Source organism: Dipodomys merriami, unplaced genomic scaffold (assembly GCF_024711535.1).
Source record: "Dipodomys merriami isolate MVZ:Mamm:240054 unplaced genomic scaffold, mDipMer1.0.p SCAF_52, whole genome shotgun sequence".
Classification (NCBI taxonomy): Eukaryota; Metazoa; Chordata; class Mammalia; order Rodentia; family Heteromyidae; genus Dipodomys; species Dipodomys merriami.
In genome coordinates, this window is record NW_027206091.1 from 8,777,213 (window position 1) to 8,800,144 (window position 22,932).

At 45.9% G+C, this 22,932-nt stretch overlaps 1 pseudogene; it reads left to right on the forward strand.

The window, feature by feature from the left end:
* Positions 1-17,234, forward strand: part of LOC138811195 (cytochrome P450 2G1-like) — a 117,694-nt pseudogene extending 100,460 nt beyond the window's left edge.
* Positions 17,235-22,932: the final 5,698 nt, after the last annotated feature.

A 22,932-nucleotide genomic window follows, 5' to 3' on the forward strand; every position in this document is an offset into this window, starting at 1 on the left:
AGCACGTTCCCCTGGAAAGGAATTGGGGTGGGGCCTGGGGGGCAGCTTTCCTCCCTTGTTGATTTGTTTCCAGGCCATGAGGATGAACAGACAAGACAAACTGAATGCCAGAAACACAGTCAAGGCCCGTCAAGTTCCATCATGCCACACAGAGAGAGAGGTTCGCTCCTTGGCTTCAGATCCTTCCTAAATAGTTTCTGGGAGCTTAAACTGAAATCTAAATATCCTGAAACTCAGGTGTGCTGGGTGTAATGCCATCAGAGGAACAGATTCCTTGGCAGGGGTTTATGTAACTTATAATCTCCCCCTGAGTACAAATAGATTGAATTCACCTTTGGGAAAATCTCTGGGGAGGGGTCTTCTCCTTCCTTCCTATTACCTTTTACTGCTTTTTGATTCTTTCTTTTTTTGTCAGTCGTGGGGCTTGAACTCAGGGCCTGGGCACTGTCTCTGAGTGCTTTTGCTCAAGGCTAGTGCTCTACCATTTTGAGCGCCAGTGCCACTTCTGGTTTTCTGGAGGTTCATTGGAGATAAGAGTCTCATGGGGACTCTCCTTCTGGGGCTGGCTTTGAACTGCCATCCTCAGATCTCAGGCTCTTGAGTAGTTAGGGTCACAGGCATGAGCCACCAGTGCCTGGTTTTTCTTCCTGTGTTGAATTCCCCAGTTCTCCTCATCCCCTGGTTCAAAATTCCATGTAGACTGGAAGATAGTTGAGTATCTTTGTTGAGTTTAGGACTCAAGACAAAGTAGGTTCTCAGGTTTAGCTTTTCGTCAATGGGAAGTGTCTATCCTTTTGGGTCTCAGTTTCCTGTCTATCAAGTAGGTCAGCCAGTCTATTGGGGAGAGAGAGAGAGAGAGAGAGAGAGAGAGAGAGAGAGAGAGAGAGAGAGAGAGAGAGAGAGAGAGAGAGAGAGAGAGAGAGAGAGAGAGAGAGAGTATGTGTGTGTATGTGTGTGTGTATGCGCGCACACGCTCAGACTGGGGTACTGCTCTTGCTTAACATTTCTATTCACAGCTGCTGTTCTACCACTTCAGTCTTCCAGCCCACTGAGGGTTTTTGGTGATTAATTGGAGATTAGAGTTTCATAGGGACTTTTCTGTCCAGGCTGGCTTCAAACCATGATCCTCAGATCTTAGTTTCCTGAGTAGCTAGGATGACAGGTGTGAGCCACCAGTGCCCAGATCCCAATTCTTAACTTTGACAAGAAGCCACAGGGAAAAGAATAATCTTTTCAATTAACTCTTGGAGCCAGGCAGAAGTGGAGTTGTGACTCAAGTGGTAGAGTACCAACCTTGAGTGAGAAAGCTCAGGGACAGTGCTCAGGCCCTGAATTCAAGCCCCTGTCCTGGCAAACACACGCACACACACAGACACACAGACACACAGACACAGACACACACACACACATGCGTACACAAAGTCCAATTTCCTTGCCCCTCAAAGTTGTACCATACATAAAAGAAGAGGAAATAAGTATGAAAACAGGTACTTGTCACAGGGATTTCCCAGTTACTTGCTTAGCTCTTGGCCCAACACCTAAATGGACCCAGAAAGTTGGGTCCCTTTTGTCTGTCTCAGCCCTGCAAAATTGTTGCTACCATCAGGCAGAGCATTGCCAAAGCTTTGATAAATATAGGAAATTCACCTGAGCTATTTGGCAAGAACATCAGTCAGGCTGCTGCTGAGCACAAACATGCCAGGGACAGAGAGAGCATGGATCAGCCTCTAAGGACTTTGAAGAAAAACACACAGTTCCAAAACACTTGAACCCAGTGTCAACACTGACATTACACGTGTCATCTAGTTTGGCAAATGTTCACACACAAGGTCTGAAACTAACTTAAATTGTTGTTTTGGGGTTCTCTTTTCGATATCGTGCAAGAATTGATTGGTGACTTTTCTTTCCCCTACAAGGGAACACCATAAGAAATCACAAAGTGAATTTCTCATGCAAAACAACAACAGTACAACAGTGCTCACACCTGTCATCCTAGCAACTCAGGAGCAGAGATCTAAGGATTGAGGTTCAAAGCCAGTCTAGGCAGGAAATTCCATGAGACTCTTATTTCCAATAAACCATTCAAAAGCCAAAAGTGGAGCTGAAGTTTAAGGCTCAAGTGGTAGAGTGCCAGCCTTGAGTGGACAAAGCTAATGGACAGTGCCCAGGCCCTGAGCTCAAGCCTCAGTACCAGCACACAGACAAAGAAGCATATGTTGAAGCTCCTTTGAACAATGGCTATTCATATGAATTAATGTTGTTTTGGGGGCATCTGTAGGAACTTGTAGGTGAGGCTTGGTGAACAGAGAGAGGGAGTGAAGGAGGGCGGAACGTGCTCTTACAAGGGAGCCTAGCTTGTAGATCCAGGCTGCAGGGTAAAGCTGGGTAGGGATTTCCAGTGGAAGGAGAAAGGCAAGTCTGCAGATTGAGTTCCAAGCAGAAGCAACAGCTCTCATTCAAAGTCTATGTGCATGGCTGAGCGCAATCAGACCGTGCAGCTCCAAGCCTGGTTATGGCCTTTGACAGAAGCCAAGTCCCCGGCAGCTTTATGCAATTTGTGTTGGAGTTTCCATACTTTTTATTTTATTGTTATTTTTAAATTTTTATTATTTTATTTTATTTCATTTTATTTTTGTCGGTCATGGGGCTTGAACTCTGGGCTGGGCGCTGTCCCTAAGTTCTTCAGCTCAAGGCAAGCACACTACCACTTAAGCCACAGTGCCACTTCTGGTTTTCTGATGGTTTATTGGAGATAAATATTTCACGGACATTCCTGCCCAGGCTGGCTTTGAACTGTCATCCTCAGCTCTCAACCTCCTGAGTACATAGGATTACAGGTCTGAGCTACCAGCGCCTGACCCTATTTTTATTTTTTATTTGGTCATGGGGCTTGAACTCTGGGCTGGGCGCTGTCCCTAAGTTCTTCAGCTCAAGGCAAGCACACTACCACTTAAGCCACAGTGCCACTTCTGGTTTTCTGATGGTTTATTGGAGATAAATATTTCACGGACATTCCTGCCCAGGCTGTCTTTGAACTGTCATCCTCAGCTCTCAACCTCCTGAGTACATAGGATTACAGGTCTGAGCTACCAGCGCCTGACCCTATTTTTATTTTTTATTTGGTCATGGGGCTTGAATTCTGCCTGGGCACTCTCTGACCTTTTTGTGCTGATGGCTAGTGCTCTCCCACTCAGAGTTATAGCTCTTCTTCTGGTTTTTGAGTGGTTCATTGGAGTAAAGATTCTCATGGGAGAGACTTTTCTGCCCAGGCTGGCTTTGAACTGTGATCCTCAGATCTCAGCCACCTGAGTAGCTAGGATTACAGGAGTGAGCCACTGGTGCTCATTCTGGCTTGTTTATTTATTTTGAATTCATACATCTTGGGGGCTTGAACTCAGAAGAGTCTGGGTGCTGTCCCTTTAGCTTCCCCCTTACTTCCCCCGCTACTTCCCTCTTTCCTATAGAGCAACAGGACCACTTCCAGAATTTTGGTGGTTCACTAGAGATCAGTCAGTCTCTTGGGTTTTCTGCCTAGGTTGGCTTTCAACTGAGATCCTCAGGTCTCAGCCTCATGAGGAGAGGGTATTACAGGCATGAGCACTGGTACCCTGCTACATTCCATGTTCTTAGCTAACACACCTGATCACCCAGCCTTGCTTCTTTTTCTTTATGCAATGCCAGAAAATAGGCCTGATTAAACTCTGAATAAAAACATAAAAATGGGGGAAAACCCCAAACACCTCCTCCACTTTCCTAAACTCATGTGAGAGTAGAGAAGAAAAAGTAGGCAGATACTACAAGAGTTGGGAGATGAGGACTTCTCATTTATTGTTAATATAATTTTCTTGATATTATGAAGGTGTTGTACAGGGGGTCCCCTTTCCATAAGTCAGGTAATGACTATATTTGTTGGTTGGGACAATGTCACTCTTCCTTTGCTTTCCCCCAGATTCCCGTTCCCCAGTCCCTACCCCACAATTGCACAGTTCATTTTCTACATAGTGTCTACTGAGTAAAATAAAACCCATGCCTGGCTTTCTTTTCTATTTTTGTTACTTTATTGCCTATAGTTCTTGGGGGGAAAATCCTTGTAAACCTGAAAGTGAAGATTCCAGAATGTTAGAACAGATCTTAGGGGTTGGGGATTTAGCTCAGTGGAAGAGCACTGCTTGACAAGTGAAAAGACCCTGAGTTCAGTCCTCAGTGCTGAAAAAAATGATTTTAAAAAAGTTTCTTAAGGTTGGGCATCAGTGGCTCATGCCTATAATCCAAGCTACTCTGGAGGCTGAGATCTGAGGATCATGGTTCAAAGCCAGCCAGGCAAGAAAATTTGTTGAGATCCTTATCTATCAAGTCAGAAGTGTAGCTGTGGTTCTAGTGGTAGAGCATCAGTCTTGAACACAAAAATTCTGGGACAGTGCCAAGCCCCTAGTTCAAGCCCCAGATTCAGTGCACGCATGCATGCACGTGTCTCTTAAGAGGAAAGAGATTTGATCTTCCACCTACTGTTTATGTTCTCTGCAATCTTAACCAAAGATCCAGTCAATCAGGTAGTGCCAGGCCAGGCCAGGTCTGGCCAGGGAAGAGGAAGGTGAGGCTGGGGATTAAGAGGTTGTGACCAGAATATTGAAAATATTTGTTTCTGAGCGTTTGGGTGGGGTGCTTTCTTTCTGAGAGTTTGGAGCTGGGGGTAGGGTGGGTGAAATGTCATGAAGCAGAAAACCAAGGAAGAGAAGAAAGTTGGTGTCTTTTGTTTTGTTTTTTTTTTTCCTCTGTCTAGATGTTTGGATAACTAATACATGTAGCTACCAGAATGGTTCCTGCCCAGAAATGAGAAGAACTAGTGTGGAAACAAAGAGAAAGAAGTTTATTAATTTGTTTTTAGTTGGTCCTGGGGCTTGAACTCATGGCTTCAGTGCTATCCTGGAGCTCTTTTGCTTAAAGCTAGTGCTCTATCACTTTGAGCCACAGCTCTACTTCTGGTTTTTGAATGATTAATTGTAGATAAGAGTCTCATAGGGAAGACTTCTCTGCCGGGGCTGGTTTTGAAACAGGATCCTCAGATCTCAGACCCCTGAGTAGCTAGGATTCCAGGTGTGAGCTATATTACTGGATTACAAGTGCCCCGCAGAGAAAGAAGTTTAATGAAAGAGAGGGACAAAAGAAACAGACTCCAGGGAGAAAGATATTTTTAAATTTGGAGTTTTGATTGAGGAATAAAACAATATAGGATGTGAAAAAGTAATATTTTGCTATTATCAATTGAGCTAAATGAAGCAAATTAGTATATGTGTGTGTGTGTGTGTGTGTGTGTGTGTGTGTGTGTGTGTGTGTGTGTGTGTGTGTGTGTGTGGTGCATGACCTCATATAAAGGACATGCACCAGCCTCCAAGGACTTCACAGAAATGCACACAATGTCAAAAAACTTGGAGCCAATGTTAACACCGACATTACACGTGTCTTCCAGTTTGGCAAATATTCACACACAAGGTCTGAAACTAAACTGAATTGTTCTTTTGGGGTTCTCTTTTCTATATCATGCAAGAATTAATTGTTGACTTTTCTTTCTTCTGTAAGTGAACACCATAAGAAATCACAAAGGGAATTTCTCATGCAAAACAACAAACAAACATCTGGCAGGCACCGGTGCTCACACCTGTCATCCTAGCAACTCAGGAGGCAGAGATCTGAGGATTGAGGTTCAAAGCCCGTCTAGGCAGGAAAGTCTGAGATTCTTACTTCCAATGAACCATTCAAAAGCCAAAAGTGGAGCTGAAGTTTAAGGCTCAAGTGGTAGAGTGACAGCCTTGAATGGACAAAGGTAAAGGACTGTGCCCAGGCCTGAGTTCAAGCCTCAGTACCAGCACACAGACAAAAAAAAGCATATGTTGAAACTCCTTTGAACAATGGATATTCATATGAATTAATGTTGTTTTGGGGGCATCTGTAGGAACTTGTAGGTGAGGCTTGGTGAACAGAGAGAGGGAGTGAAGGAGGGCGGAACGTGCTCTTACAAGGGAGCTTATCTTTGTGGATCCGGCTGCAGGGTAAAGCTGGGTAGGGATTTCCAGTGGAAGGAGAAAGGCGAGTCTGCAGATTGAGTTCCAAGCAGAAGCAGCAGCTCTCATTCAAAGCCTGTGTGCATGGCTGAGCACAATCAGACCGTGTAGCTCCAAGCCTGGTTATGGCCTTTGACAGGAGCCAAGTCCCCGGCAGCTTTATGCCATTTGCTGAGGCGTTTCCATTGCTTTTTAGTGTGTGTGTGTGTGTGTGTGTGTGTGTGTGTGTGTGTGTGTGTGTGTGTGTGTGTGTGTGTGTGTGTATGTGTGTGTACTGAGATCTGGGGGTTGCAGTTCAAAGCCAGCCAGGTCAGGAAAGCCTGTGAGACTCTTCCCTTCCATAAACTACAAAAGAGGAGGAAGTGGAGCTGTGGTGGAACAGGTAGAGCACTAGCCTTGAGCAAAAAAGATTAGACAATGCACAGTCCCCGAATACAAGCCCCAAAATCAACATTAAAAAAAATCTAGGAAGGAGATGCTAAGATTATAAATTATAGCTGTGGTTGTAAGGATCTCTAGGTGAAAGTCTTCCTTCTCCCTCCTATCTCTCTTCTTCCTCCTCTCCCTCCTCCTCCTCCTTCTCTTAAAATACAAGCAAAGGCCAAGCCCTGGTGGCTCACGCCTATAATCCTAGCTACTCAGGAGGCTGAGATCTGAGCATCACAGTCCAAAGCCAGCCCAGGCAGGAAAGACTGTGAGACTCTTATCTTCAATTAACCACCAATATAACAGAATTGGAGTTGTAGTTCAAGTGGTAAAGCACTCACCTTGAGCTGAAGAGCTCAGGTACAATGCCCAGGCTGAGTTCAAGATTGGTATATTCATATGTGAGAAAGTGTTAAGAACAATGTAAAGGAGACAATTGTTGAGGGGAAGCCTCAACCAGGAGAGACTACACAGGCTCAGGGAGTACTGTCAAAGGAAAGTCTTTAATACTGGCTGGGACTACACTGGACAGTCAGGTGCCCAAAAAGTGTAGCGCTCAGTCTGGTCTCATGGCCCCTTTTAATCCAGAAAACCACACCCCCTGTATTCGCTCAGGGTAGGAAAGTAATTGAGGATTCTTTCCTACAGGTGCAAGCCTAATGTGTAGTTACAGAAGCTAAATCAATATTGTACTCAGAAAAGATGGATGTCAAATAGCCAAGTGACACACTACCAGACACTTCTCCAGGATCAACCTTGTATCAAGTTCTGCAGAACATCAACCCTGAACCCAGCAAGCTTGTTGCTCGATGATGACCCAGAATGACCTCTGCATGACTGTACAGAGGTAACTGAGCTGATCTAATCTGCCAGACTGGACTTGCCTGATGCCCCGCTGCTGGAGGCAGAGGAGGTATACATGGACAGAAGCAGTTTTATTCAAGATGGGATAAGGTATGTGAAGGCAGCAGTCTCCACAAAGGATCAAGCAGGAAGTGGTGCTGTGGTTCAAGTGGTAAAGCGCTAGCCTTGAGCTGAAGAGCTGAGGGACAGTGCCCAGGCCCAGAGTTCCAGGCCCATGACCGGAAAAAAAAAAAAAAAAAGATCAAACAATATGGCTCAGTCCCTCAATCAAAGGGTATCAGCTCAAATGGCTGAAATTATCACCTTGGCACAGGCATTGAGATGGGAAAGAGACATAGCATAGACGACACAGAATATGGATTTGTGAAATTTCCATCTATGTAATTGATTCAGCAAGGTAGTAAGATATAATAAGAGAGATAGAGAGAGAATTGCCCTTAACAATTCATGGCCCAAGAATCACTGAGAAATGATGTTTCCAATCTTCACTTTATTTATTTATTTATTTATTTATTTATTTATTTATTTATTTATTTATTTATTGGGTCCGTTGGTGGGGCCTGAACTCTGGGCCTGGGCGCTGTCCCTCAGCTCTTCAGCTCAAGGCTAGCGCTCTACCACTTGAGCCACAGCGCCACTTCGGGCTTTTTTCTTTTTGCTTATGTGGTGCTGAGGAATCGAACCCAGGGCCTCGAGCATGCAAGGCAAGCACTCTACCACTGAGCCACCTTCCCAGCCCCCAATCTTCACTTTCTATTCAAGAAAAAGAGAAGCAAAGCAAGGGTACAGGCCTGGGGTTATGCAAAGGCCAACAGGTAGCTGACCACACCACTCAACTCCTCCCTCTCTCCCTTTCCAAAATCAACAAGCAACTTGCCTATATTGTTGTGTGTTTTGTTTTCTGCACTTTGGCCCTCCCCATTGACCCCAGAAAGGTAGCAGTTGCTGGTGCATCTCCCCCCTGCCTGTATCCTAAGAGAAGGTGGAGGAGGAGGGAGAGGAGGAAGAGGGAGAGGAGGGAAAAGGAAGAATTTCACATAGAAATCCTTGCAACACAGCTATACTCTATAATATTAGTATATCCCTCCCTAACATTTTTTATGCTGGTCCTGGGGCTTGAACTCAGGGTCTGTGCACTATCCAAGCCTTTTTTTTTTTTTTTTTTTTTTTTTGCTTAAGGCTAGTGCTCTACCAGTTCCACCCATAGCTCCATTTCCTACTATTCAGTAGTTTATGGAAGGGAAGAGTCTCACAAACTTTTCTGACCTGGCTGGCTTTGAAGTGCAACCCCCAGATCTCAGTACAATGAATAGCAAGGATTATGTGTGTGTGTCACTGGCCCATGGCTTTCTGATTTTCATGATCCTGTCTCTGTTATAGAGAGATTCCCAACCCATACATCCTGTCTTCACCACCAATAAATTTAAGGATTTCAATTCTACTGTGCATCCCCTAAATCTCGATCTCTTTGGCCTGTCTTCAGTCTGGGGTTACAAGCCCTGTCTCAGGCATCAGCCACACAGCTTTGAAAATCTCCACTCTCCAGCTCTGAATTCAGCCTGGAGCAACAGAACCTGTGAGTGTACCCAGCTTTGTGTGCCCTGTCCTTCCCTACTGAGGGTGTTGCAAGGTATGGGTGGGGGTGAGATTGAGCGATAAAGTGACACATTAAATAAATAGGAGCAAAGGCCTCCCCTTCTATCCCCCAAATGCCTAAACACACACTGCCCCAGCCATCCCTGCCTGTCGCCTCCACCGCCACCATGCTGGCCTCAGGCATGCTTCTGGCATCCATCCTGGCCTGCCTGAGTGCCATGGTGCTGATGTCTGTCTGGAACCAGAAGTTCTAGAGAAGCTGCCTCCTGGCCCCCCCCCACTTCCCCTCATTAGGAATTACCTCCAACTGGATACAGGAGACATGTACAATGCCCTTATGAAGGTATGACCTGGCAGGGAGAAGGGTCACTCCTGGAAGATATAGAATTTGCTTCCGTTTCACCTGGCTACATTGGCAGAATATTGGTAGGGTAAACCAGAGGGTTAGCCAGAGTTTGGCAGATTGAGTGGATGAATGCAAGCCAGGAACAACCAGATCTTTGGATGTTCCATTCCTTGCTTTTCAACATCAGATTGAGCAGGGGCACTGCTCAGTTGAGCTCATGCCTGTCATCCTAGCAACTCAGGAGGCTGAGATCTGAGGATTGCAGTTCAAAGCCAGCTGGGGCAGGAAAGTCCACAAGACTCTTATCTCCAGTGAACCACCAAATAAGCAGAAAGTAGAGCTCTGTTTCAAGTGGTAGAGTGCCAGCCTTTAGCACAAAACCTCAGGGACAATGCCCAGACCCGAGTTCAAGTCTTAGGATGGCACACACTCAAGAAAATGACACAAACAATATCAAGCTTGATACTCTAGTGCAGTAGTACATAATGATATGCCCTTATTTTTACCTTTCTGCTGTGTGTGTGTGTGTGTGTGTTTGTGTGTGTGTGTGTGTGTGTGTGTGTGTGTGTGTGAATGAGTCCAGTGTCTTAAACTCGGTGTCTTGGCACTGTCCTTTGAGCTTTGGTGTCTACAGCTAGCACTCTGCTACTTGAGCCACAACCCACTTCCAGGTGTTTGGTGGTTCATTGAAATAAGAAACTCAACGGGTTTTTTTGCTCAGGCTGGCTTTGAACTGCAACCCTCAGATCTCAGCCTCCTGAGTAGTTGGGATTAAAGGTACGAGTAGCAGTAGAGGTGTGAGCCATCAGTACTTAACCAATCAGCTCTTTTTAGTCTTTTTTCTTCTTTTTTTGTCAGTCATGGGGTTTGAACTCGGCCTGAGTGCTGTCCCTCAGCTTCAGTTCAGAGCTAGGGCTCTACCACTTGAGCCACAGCCCTACTTCTAGTCTTCTGGTGGTTTATTGGAGATAAGAGTCTCACAGACTTTTGAAATGTGATCCTCAAATCTCAGCCTCCTTAGTAGCTAGGATTACAGGCATGAGCCAATGTACCCAGCTATCCTTTTTTCTTTTATTATTAGTTTAAGATTTATTAGTAGTACAAAATGGATGACAGGTCATAAGAAAAGTCCATGGCTGCCTATAATATCTTTGGATCTGGAAATCTTCCGGGCTGGGTAGTAACTGTGTTTTCAAGTCTGTGTTGGGCCAAGGCCAGGTGCTGGGCTCTGAGGCCTGCCTCAGATCTCTGGGGTTGATGCTGGGCCTCACAGAATGGGCGGGGCAGAAACTTTGCTCCACCCATATGCATAAACTGTCCATCTGCTTGCTTCTGGGCCTAGGAGACAGGCTTTAGAAGAACACAGGTGTGGTGGAGCTATTGGTTGGTGGCTGGGGATGAGTAGGACGTGGATGTTGGCTCATGACTTCCCTGAATAATTGCCTGTCTGCCTAGAGCAGACTCCAAAAGGAGCGAGCATCAAGGCTTATTTGGATCATCTGTTGGCTGCTGAGGTTGGGTGGGGCCCCATTCTCCCTCTGCAAGCGAATCCTTTGTGTGTACTTTCCACCCAGAATAGGGAGAGCATGAACAGGAGCCACCAGGGCTGTGGTTGAAGTGGTAGAGCCCTGGCCTGGAGTACTTAGAGGCTTAGGAACAACACTCAGGACCTGAGATCAAGCCCCAGGGCTGGCAAAAAAAAGAAAAACAAAAAGAAAGGAGAAGAAAAAAGGAAAATCTTTTCTCTCTGGAGTCTGTTTCCTTTGTGTCTGTCCTTCATTATATTTCTCAGCCAGGCACTAGTGTCTCACCCCTGTAATCCAAGCTACTCAAGAGGCTTAGATCTGAGGGTCATGGTTTAAAGCCAGCCTCAGCAGAAACCTGAACTCAGGCCTGGGCACTGTCCTTTAGCTTTGTCCACTCAAGGCTGGCACTCTAGCACTTGAGCCTTAAACTTCAGCTCCACTTTTGGCTTTTGAATGGTTCATTGGAAGTAAGAATCTGATGGACTTTCCTGCCTAGATGGGCTTTGAACCTCAATCCTCAGACTTTAGACTCCGAAGTTGCTAGGATGACAGGTGTGAGCACTGGTGCCTGCCAGATGTCTGTTTGTTGTTTTGCATGAGAAATTCCCTTTATGATTTCTTATGGTGTTCCCTTGTAGGGAACCTGTATTTTCCCTCCTATCTATTGCTTCATAAATCTGTCAAAAATACATTTATTAGTGAGTCTTCTAATAAAGAAGAGCCTTTCCAACCAACTATGAATACACCTCTCAATCATACTTCATTCACCCATCATTCCATTTACAAGCTTCTTCCTCATTCATAAGTCTATTACTCTTTCATCTATCCATCCATTTATCCATTTCTCCATTACCCATCTGTGCATCCATCCATCCATCCATGTATCTTTCTATCTATCATCCATCCATTCATCCATCATCCATCCATCCATCCATCCATCCATTGCACCCACTCACAATTCCAGTCATAAACTCTTCCATTCATTAAACTGCCAAAATAAGTTCATTATATTTTCAAGCAACTCACTAATCTGGTTATATCCACATGAGAGGCAATTGTAGTTGTTCCCCTCCACACACACCCATTGAGTGGAAAATTGTGGGAAGTTTCCCCCAGATCAGAGTTGAGACCTTTACTAGTCTGTCTCCATCCTAACTACCACAGTGTTGACCACAGAGCAGGGAAGGACAGAGGGAAAGTTACTCTCACATCTCAGCAGATTTGGCTATGGCCAATGGGGAACCATGGAAGGTCCTTCGCTGTTTTTCTCTGACTGTCCTCCAAAATTTGGTATGGGAAAGCAGAGCATTGAGGAACGAATTCAGGAAGAGATTGGGTACCTACTAGAGGAATTCTGGAAGACAAAAGGTATAGGAATGGTGGGGCTCCCACAATGGGAAGGGCTGCTAGATGGTGAGCTGTTAATGGAGGAAAGTTCAATCATAAGAAGATGGGCCTTGGTGGCAGAAATCTCTGAAATGAGAGAAGATAGAAACTCTCCACAATGTACTGAGATTTCCAGCCAGGTTACATGTTAAAAATTTGACATTAGCCAAGCACCTGTAGCTCACTTCTATAATCCTAGCTACTAGGAGGCTCCTATCTTGAGGAATGTGGTTCAAAGCCAGTCCAGGCAGGAAAGTCTGTGAGACTCTTAATCTCTTATTAACCAGTAAAACTACAAGTGGAGCTGCGGCTCAATAATAGAGGACCAGACTTCACCGTGAGTTCAGGCCCTAGTACCCACCAAAAAACATCAGCATGGGGACTGGGAAGGTGGCTCACTAGTAGAGTGCTTGCCTTGCCTGCATGAGGCCCTGGGTTTGATTGCTCAGACCACATAAGCACAAAAAGCCAGAAATGGTGCTGTGGCTCAGGTGGTAGAGCACTAGCCTTGAGCTGAAGAGCTGATTGACAGCGTCCAGGCCCAGAGTTCAGGCCCCATGATGGATCAAAAAATAAACAAAATGGAAGACCCTTAGAGGCTACTTATCCAGAACCCTTCACCAATGGACTCCCAAAATCTGTATGGAGAGTTCTGATGATAAAGGCTTGTTGTTGTGTAGCCCAGGCTGGCTTTATACTTCCATTTATCTTTAGCCTTTGCAGTGCTGGGACTACGCTCATGCACCACTATACCTGGCTCTCGGTGTGCTTACTGCACATCAGGCACTGAGTGAAATTGTTCTTACAAATCATTATCTAGATGCCTAGTTGGGGTCTCAACCATTTTGCAGACAGGGAGATATAGACTCAGTTTACAAACATGAAGTCACTCCCTTGATGCCACAGAGTAGCAGATCTAAGAGTCAAATTCCACCATTGCATGACTGACTCCATTGTCGCCCGAGATCATGTCCAATATGGATGGTTTCCACTGCCCGGCCCCAGGCCCCCCGATCTATCACACCTTCTTCCTGAGCCGCATAGTGTCTAATGTCATCAGTTCCGTGGTCTTTGGAAACCGTTTCGACTACAAAGACAAGCAGTTCCTGAGCCTTCTGGAGATGATTAATGAGAGTTTCATTGAGATGAGCATGCCCTGCGCCCAGGTGACCATGGGGAGTCACTTTCCCTGGACCCCCAGTCCCAACCCTGACAGACGAAGGTGGCTCCTGCCTGTCATCCTAGCTACTCAGGACACTTGAGAGCTGATAATTGCAGTTCAATGCCAGCCTGGGCAGGAAAGTCCCTGTGAGACTCTATGTCCAATGAATCATCAGAAAACCAGAAGTGCCACTGTGTCTCAAAGTGGTAGAGAGCTAGCCTTGAGCACAAGGAAGCTCAGGGACAGCGTCCAGGCCCCAAATGCAAGACCTGTGAATGACAAAATTCAATCCATCCATCAAACAATCAATCAATCTATAAAGGTCACCCCAAATTCTCAACCCTAGCTCTTTCCTGATCCCAGTCTCAGGTCACCTGGTTGGTTCCCCTGGCCCCCTGCTCCCCATGGCTGACACATCTCTGTCACTCGGGTCCTCAGCTATATGACATGTATTCGGGAGTCATGCAGTATTTGCTCAGAAGACACAACCACCTCTATGACTTGATAGAGGACCTTAAGGCCTTCATAGCATCCAGAGTGAAGGCCAATGAAGCCACGCTTGACCCCAAAACCCGTGAGATTTCATCGACTGCTTCCTTATAAAGATGCTTCCCCCCCCTGCCCTGTTCTCTCTCCTTGAAGTTCTGCTGGGGTCACTTAATCCCTATTTCATACTGTGTGTGTGTGTGCATGTGTGTGTGTGTGTGTGTGTGTGTGTGTGTGTATGTGTGTGTACATGCACACGTGTGCACGCCAGTACTGGGTCTTGAACTCAGGGCCTGAGCGCTGTCCCTGAGCTTTTCCCCTCAAAGTTAGTGCTCTACCACCTGAGCCACAGCTCCACTTCTGGATTTTTTTTTGGTGGCTCATTATAAAGCTTCATAGACTTTCCTGTCCAGACTGGCCTTGAACCTCAATCCTCAGATCTCAGCCTCCTGAGTAGCTAGGATAACAGGCATGAGCCACCAGCACCCAGCTAGAAAGTTGCATCTTCATATCACAAAATTCTCCTGATAGAGTACTAGCCTTCAGCATAGAGAGGCTCAGGGACAGAACCCAGGCCCTGAGTTCCAATCCCAGGATTGGCAAAAAAAAAAAAAAAAACACAGAAACACACAAATTTTAATTGCACTCTGCTTTCTTCTCCCAGTTCTCTCTGCTCTCCCCCCTCCTCCCCAGTCCCCATGTCTGCCTTGCTATTCTTCTAACACACCAAACTCACTCCTGCTTCTGGACTTGGCTTGCCTATCTTCTACATTTCCAAAAATATCTACCTTGCTAGGCATCAGTAACTCCCATCTGTAATCCTAGACATTCAGGAGGCTGAGATCTGAGGATCATGGTTCAAAGCCAACCCAGGCAGGAAAGTCCATAGGAGATTCATCCCCAAAGAACCACCAAAAAGAGCCAGAAGTAATGCTATGGCTCAAGTGGTAGAGTGCTAGTATTGAGCAAAGCAGCGAAAGGATAGCTCCTGAGTTCAAGCCCCAGGACTTACACATAGAAATCTACATTTTACATTGTGGGGAGGTGGGGGGAGAGGGGCGAGAACCCAAAAAACACAGAGAAAGAAAGAGAAAGAAGATAATCCTATTCATGATCTCCTTCTCTCCCAGGATAAAAAGGATCCACACACAGAATTCAACCTCAGGAATTTGGTGCTCACCACCCTCAATCTCTTCTTTGCTGGCACAGAAACAGTGAGCTCGACCCTACGCTATGGAATGTTGCTCTTAATGAAATATCCTCATGTAGAAGGTGAGCCGAGCTGACCTCTCCCATTCCTCTGACAAGAAGAAAGGAAGATAGCATTTTGAAAAGGCCAGATATGCCAGGCGCTGGTCGCTCAGGCCTGTCATCTTAGCTACAGAGGAGGCTGAGAGCTGAGGATTGTGGTACAAAACCAGCCTAGGCGGGAAATTCTGTGAGACTCTAATGAACCAGCAAAAAAAAAACTAGAAGTGGAGCTGTGGCTCAAGTGGTAGAGTTCTAGCCTTGAGTGGAAAAGCTCAGGGACTGTGCCCAGGCCCGGAGTCCAAGCCCCAATAACAACACAAACAAACAAAACACAACTAAGCACACAAGGATTTTTACCTTCAGAGGTGAACAATAATTTGTACTGCGGATAAAAATTAATCTCCCCAACTCAAGATCTATAACTCCATGGTGTTTGCAAAATCCAGACCAGCATCTGCCCAAGCTACTCTGACAGAAACACCTCCTGCCCTTTCTTGCCTTCTTTTTATTAACTTTTATGTTTTGTACTTGTGGGGCTTGAACTCAGGGCCTGGGTGCTGTCCCTGAGCTCCTCTTGCTCAAAATTAGCAATCTACCACTTTGAGCCATGGTGTCCCTTCGAGCTTTTTCTGTGATTTCATTGGAGATAAGAGACTGATGGACTTTTCTGCCTAAAGCTGGCTTCAAACAGCAATCCTCAGATCTCAGCCTCCTGAGTAGCTGTGATGACAGGCATGAGTCACTGGCAGCATCAGTTTACCTGCCTTTTATTATTTTTTTTTGCTAGTCCTGGGGCTTGAACTCAGGGCCTAGGCACTGTCCCTGAGCTTCTTCTGCTCAAGGCTAGCACTCTACCTCCTGAGCCACAGCACCACTTCCAGCTTTTTCTGTTTGTGTGTTACTGAGGAATGGAACCCAGGGCTTCATGCAGGTTAGGCAAGCACTCTACCACTAAGCCACATTCCCAGCCCTTTCCTGTACCCTTTTGTGAAATGTCTTCCTGGATTCGTCCAGCTAAGGTCCAGGAAGAGATTACCCAGGTGATTGGACCACACCAGATTCCTATGATGGACGACCGCATCAAGATGCTCTACACGGATGCGGTCATCCATGAGATCCAGAGAGTGACAGACATCGCACCTGTGGGCATCCCCCGGAACATCACCTGGGACACTCACTTCCGAGGCTACTTTCTGCACAAGGTGAGATTGCGTTGACTCTCACCTCTTTATCTCTCCACACCTCCCTCTCTCTCTTATGATGCTCCTTATTCCACACTGACTTTTTCTTACTCCCTTCATCTTCTCACCAGGCACAGATGTCTATCCACTACTTGGCTTCGTCCTCAGAGACCCCAAATACTTCCAACACCCAAATGACTTTTATCCTCAGCACTTCCTGGATGAACAGGGACACCTCAAGAACAATGATGCCTTTGTGGCCTTTTCTTCTGGTAACTCTGTAACTCTATTCAAGCAGTAGAACATTAGCCTTGAAGGGCTTGGATGGGGGTGGAGAAGCTCTGGGACAATGCCCAGGCCTTGAGTTCAAGCCCCAGGACTGACACCAAAAGAAAGTAAAAGAAAAAAAAAATCTCCCTAGACACTATTCAACCCTCCCACCTCTTCTGTGCCTGCAGGAAAGTGGATCTGCCTTGGGGAGGCCCTGGCCCCCATGGAACTCTTCCTCTACTTCACCTCCATCCTTTAGAACTTCTCCTTAAGCTCACTGGTGCCACCTGCTGACATTGATATCACCCCCAGAATTTCAGGCTTTGGCAACATTCCCCCAATTTATCATTTCTGCCTAGTGGCCCGCTGAATGCCCCTTGATGGGCCAATAATACACCATGTGCTTTTGCTGGGCCTCTTCCTCCTCTCTTCCTCTTCCTCTGGCTGCCTTTCTTCCTCCTCCTCCCCCTCCTGCTCCTCCTCCTTAAATTCTCACCATCACACTAAGAATGGGCATTCTCCCCTTTTTTTCTGGGGCCTCAGATCAGGAAGGGTTCTCTGCTGGATGTTTTAATCAAGAAGAGAAAAGAAAATTTAAAGAAATCTATGCCCTGTCCAAGATTTTGGCAAAAAGCTAGTGAGTTAACACAAACTCCATACCTAATCTTCTTTCCTTGATGTCTGCCTACACCAAACTCTGGTACTTTTTTTCTACATCTTTATGTTGTCTCTTTATTTTCCTTTTCTTTTCTGCCACGGATGTTACCAAAATGTAGTCCCTAATCCATTTGGCCTGCATTTCCATCTTCCTTCTCCCTCCTCCCTCAATAAAGTCAACACCAAACTCAAGACTGTGAAATGTAAGTAAGTTTATCGTGTACCATGCGAACACTCAGATTAACTATGCTAACAAGTGGAAATTGGGATAGGACAATGAAGAGCATGAGGAAGGGGAGAGTATAAAAAAAAAAGTAAGATATAGAGACTAGCTTTCCCTATTATGTTTATTCATGCAGAGAGCTCTGGGATCACAAGAAACCCCCAACAAGAACTGAAAATGACCCCATTAAGGTCCTGGACCTTCAAGAAAACCTAGGTGAAAAATGTCACTAACAGCCAGGGGCTGGAGGTTCACACTTGTAGTTCAGCTACTCAGGAGGCTGAGATTCAAGAATCATGTTTCCAAGCCAGCCCAAGCAGGAAAGTCCATGATATTCTTATCTCCAATGAACCACTGAAAAGCTTGAAGTGAAGCTGTGGCTCAAGTGGTTGAGTGCCAGCTTTCAGCACAAAAGCTTAGGGACAGTGCCCAGGACTTCAAGCCCTAGGACCTCAGGGACAGTGCACAGGACCTGAATTCAAGCCACAAGACTGGCACACACACAAGAAAATGACACTAACAATATCAGCTTGATCCTCTATTGTAGTAATGCATAATGATATGTCCTTTATTTCCGCCATTCAGCTTTGTGTGTGTATGAGAGAGAGTCAGACAGAAATAGAAAGACAGAGAGAGAGACAGAGTCTCTTGGGCCTTGAACTCAGGGCCTGGGCACTATACTTTCAGCTTTTTGTGCTAGCACTCTACTACTTGAGCCCCAACTCCACTTCCAGCTTTTTAGTGGGTCATTGGAGACAAGATACTCAGGGGCTTTCTTACCCAGGCTGGCTTCAAACTACAACCCTCAGGTCTCAGCCTCCTGAGTAGCTAGGATTGTTAGTATGATGCTCACCTTTGGTCCTCAGCTCCACCCACACCTGGGCCCTCTCCCATTCCTGGAGTTCCCGCTATACATCTGGCCCCTCCCTCTCTCCGACCAGACCCACCTGATCTCCCATCTACCTCACTTCCTATCCCTCAGACCCTCCTACTACCTGATAGGGACAGGTGTCCTGTGCGCCCTCTTGGGGGAAATATGGCTCCTCTGATAAACCTGGTAATAATCTTTCTCCTGTGCCTGCCTGCCTCTGCCTGGTCCCCTGGGATGGATGTGTCTGATGCTCTTTCGAGGATTAAAGGTGCTGAAGTAAGGAAGCTGAGTCTAAGTAATTTCTGGTAGCCATCCATATGCCTCTTGCATGTGGGGGAAATTCTCCATCCAATGCTGAAAAGCTTAAAGGCGAGAGAGGCTTCACTCAATACAGATGCTAGCTCAAGGTGAGCTAGGAGGGCTCTGCTTCAGAGAAATTCAGATGTTATCGCTTTAGGAAAGCTATATCTATATGTATATCTATCTGTCTATCTATCTATCCCTATATATGTATGTATGTATCTTTCTATATATATCTAGATATCTAGATATACCTATATATATCTAGAAATAGATATATATCTCTAGATATCTAGAGATAGAAATAGAGATATAGATATAGAGAGAGAGATAGAGGGAGAGAGAGAATACTCCAATTCTGCACTGATTAACTCCCTAAATGGTTTTAATCCCTAGCCTCTGAGTAGCCTCTTCGCATACCCTATGTGGAAGGTTAAGGCCTATTTTCCCTGATGGAAAAATTCTGCTGGTACCTAGGTATCTCCATTTAAGGTCTGGCATCTTGCCTTCATAGTGGGGGAAGGTGGAGCCTACACCCCTCATGTGATGGCGAACCTGAATCCCTGCAGGCAGGCACTTGGTGGGCACTTGGCTGATGTGTTGCTGGGCCTCTCAGTTCAGTGCCTGGGAATTTCCTGTGACGCTGCCCCCTGCTCTGACCCTATTTAGGACGAGCCGAGCATAGACACCATATGCTATACCATGTGTGTCCATGTTCACGTCCTGGATCTTGTCCCCTGGCTCTTTCTGTCACCACATATCTCAATTCAGCTCTCCACTGGAGCTGAATTGGTTTGTTGGTGCTGTGATTGCTCTTTCTTTCCTCTCTGGTCTGTTTCCTAACAGTGTTAAGTGAGTTTGTGGGTGGCAGGCCTTCGTAACAATTGACTGCCTGCACAGTGCTAGCGCTCTAGTAAAGACTCCAAGATTCAATCTTTCAAAATGCGGCTTCTTTGAATTCTCACCTTACAACAGATAGAGACCCCACCGAGATCCCAGGTCCAAGGAGAGCATCTGGGTTCCTTGAAGCCCTGGTCTTGAAGCTGGCCTTGGAGGGCCAGCTGTCAAGGGATGGAAACCCCTACGAGGGAAGTGCACCCTGTGAAAAGTTCCAGGGCCCTGTGGTCTATTCTGCCGCTGTGACAGCTAGCTTGTTGATGCCAGACATGCCATCAAAAAGAAATCTTCCTGGAGTCTCTTAGAAATCTTCCGGAAGTAAGTCTCTGCTTCTCTGTCCTCTTTTATGTTTCTATGTTTTTCTGAAATCTGGGGACCGATCCATCTGGAGATTGAAGAGGTAAAGGGAGCCGACATGTTCGAGACCCGCCCTTCTTCCTCCTCCCATACCGACAGAGTCGGGAGGTTCTGGTGGCACTGGGTGTGAGTGGCTCACTCTGCAGACTCTGATACTGTGGACAGTTCTGCAGCCTCTGATGGAAGATCTGTGGATCAAATCCCACCACGAGTGTTCTTGTGCAGTCTAGAGTTCTGGATACGGTTGCGTTGGGGGGTCCCACTCATGGTGGGAGAGACCCCACCTTGGCCAACTTTTTCTGTGTTTGTCTTGGTCTTGAGTCTCTTGTTGGGTTTGGTCTTGGGTCTCTATGGGGGAAATCAGACCTGCTAGGTGCTATGACCCTTCTGTAAGGAGGCAGTTGGAGCGTGCAGGCAACTGAGAGCCTGATTCAAACAACTTGCTAATCATAGCAGATTAAAAATGGTAAAGCTATAACTGGTAAAAGACAGTCAGGCCACCAGATAGGCTGAGATTAACTTCAGGTAACCCCCATCCTTTCCCCCAACTGAAGGTATTCAAAAAGTCAATTAATATGTAAAATGCTCTAGTCAAACTTTGGCTAACATCTAGAGTCAAGTACTGGGTGGGCTGAGTTTAGCTCCGGAGACCCACACTCAGCTTTCTCTAGCAAAAAAATATTTCATGTGCTAATATGCCTTGCTTGGTAAAGCGAGCAAGCTCTGAGGTGATGGGGCTGGAAAATACTAAAGTGATTTGCTAAAACTTTCATCTTAAATCTTAGTCAACTGCAAGAGTAAGATTAGCAAGAAGATCTCTTGCAACTGAAAATTCTGGAAAATGTACAGCTGGTATTCATTTTGCACATGTAAAATCTTTGTGCACGGTCTGGGAAGGAGGCTCAGTGGTAGAGCACTTGCCTTGAATGCCTGAGGCCCTGGGTTCGATTCCTCAGCACCACATAAGCAAAAAGAAAAAAGCCGGAAGTGGCACTGTGGCTCAAGTGGTAGAGCGCTAGCCTTGAGCTGAAGAGCTGAGGGACAGCACCCAGGCCCAGAGTTCAGGCCCCATGACCGGACACACACAAAAAACAATCTTTGTTCACAAGAGTGTATATGTCTATGTGTATATGTATATGTAGACACCTTTCTCTATTTCGCATTTCCACATCCACAGCCTTAGCTCCCCACCCCACCTCTGGTTCTCCCAGTGGGGAAGTAAACAACTGGATTTATTAATGAGCCAAGATGCACTGAAAAAATGGGTTGAGCCAGGCACTGATGGCTCACACCTGTAATTCTAGCTACTCAGAAGGCCAAGATCTGAGAATCACGGTTCAAAGCCAGCCTGGGCAGGAAAGTCTGAGAACTCATCTCCAATTAACCACCAGAAAAATGGAAGTGGCACTGTGGCTCAAGTGGTAGAACACTAGCTTTGGGCTGGAGAGCTCAAGGACAGCTGTCAGGCCCAGAGTTCAAGCCCCATAACCAACAAAAAAAAAAGAAGAAGAAAGAAAGATTGGTTGACCAGCAGTAGTTACACTTGCAAGAGGTTTCCCATATCCTGTCTTTCTGAATGCCATGCCTATGTCTGGAGACTGGAAATGAAGGTTGTTGTGTACTGCCTGTCCACCATGGAATAAAAGGAACTATAAATATAACCTTTAAGGGGCTCATCATAGTCTTATCTTTAGTAGATCAGAAGTTTGGGTGACTGTCCATTTTTCTTTCTCATCTGCTACTTCCTTTAGCTGCGGCTGGTGGATTCAGAAGGGAACACCAGCTACCCTCACAGCCATTGGTGTGCTCAGGATTATAGGATAAGATCCCTTCCAGGTTGGTTCTAAAGTCTGAGCAGGAACTCTTTTCACCCACCCCAAGTCCTCTGGTTGGAATCTGTGGACTGGCTCGAGCGCAGGCTGGGGGTCTGGTCCTCTGACTGCCTGGTGAATAGCCTTGCGAGTGGGCTGGAGGTCCTGCGATGACTTGAGAGAGTGATTATTCGTCTCTGCTCTGGGGACATCTCTTCATCTCGGGGGATAGGTGATGGTCTTCCAAACATGATTGCATAGGGAGTAACCCCCTCCTGGTATGGATACATGTAGTCCTGAGGGGGCAAAGGGAAGGAGGCGGGTCCAAATTGTGCCTGTCTCTCAGACCAGTTGAATCAAGGTTCCCATTAGGGTCCTATTCATCCTCTCTACTTGCTTTGAACTCTGTAGCTTATAGGCACAACGTAATTTCCAATTGGTATTTAATGCCTTTGCCATAATTTGGGATATTTTGGCTGTCAAAGCCAGGCCATTATCAGACCCTAAAATAAGAGGTAGGCTAAAACTAGGAACTATTTTTTTTACTTTTTATTTTTATTTTATTTGTGTATTTAATTATTTTTATTGTCAAGGTGATAAGTACATTTCTTGTCAAACTGGTTACCCCTTCCCTCATTTTTCTCCTATTTGCCCTCCCCCACAACCTGCCCAGCCCCTGGCTGTACGGATCATTTCCATCACATTGTCTGTGGATGTCGCTGTTGCATTGGATCCTCCCTTGTCCTTTGTCTCACCATTTTGCTATTCCCTTCTCTTCCCTAATTCAAATAAATGTATATACAATACCAGGATACCAAACTCAAATACAGTGACAACAAGGAATATATCATAGGGGGAAGAACATACAAAAGAAACTAATAAATCACATAGTACATTAAAAACAACAACAAAGGAAAACCTACGAACTAAACTTTGAAGTACTTCTTGGTGACTATTGAGATTGTTTTAATCTGGGTGGGAAAAGCTTCTGCCAGAAAAAGGGTCCACGAATGCCAGGAGGTATCAGTATCCAAAAACAGTAGGTTTGGTTTCAGTAAAGTCCAGTTCCCAATGCTCTCCAGGTGAGGTGCCTCGGGACCGTATTCCTTCCGGGGCCCTTCTTCCCCTTTAGGACTCACATGAGCACAGGTAAGGCAGCTAGTGTGACACCCTTAACGATATAATCTAGTCTAGGGATGTAGGACCTTGGCCTAAGGAGCTCAGCAAGTTTGGAGGCTCCTTGATGCCTGGTCTAGTGGAGTT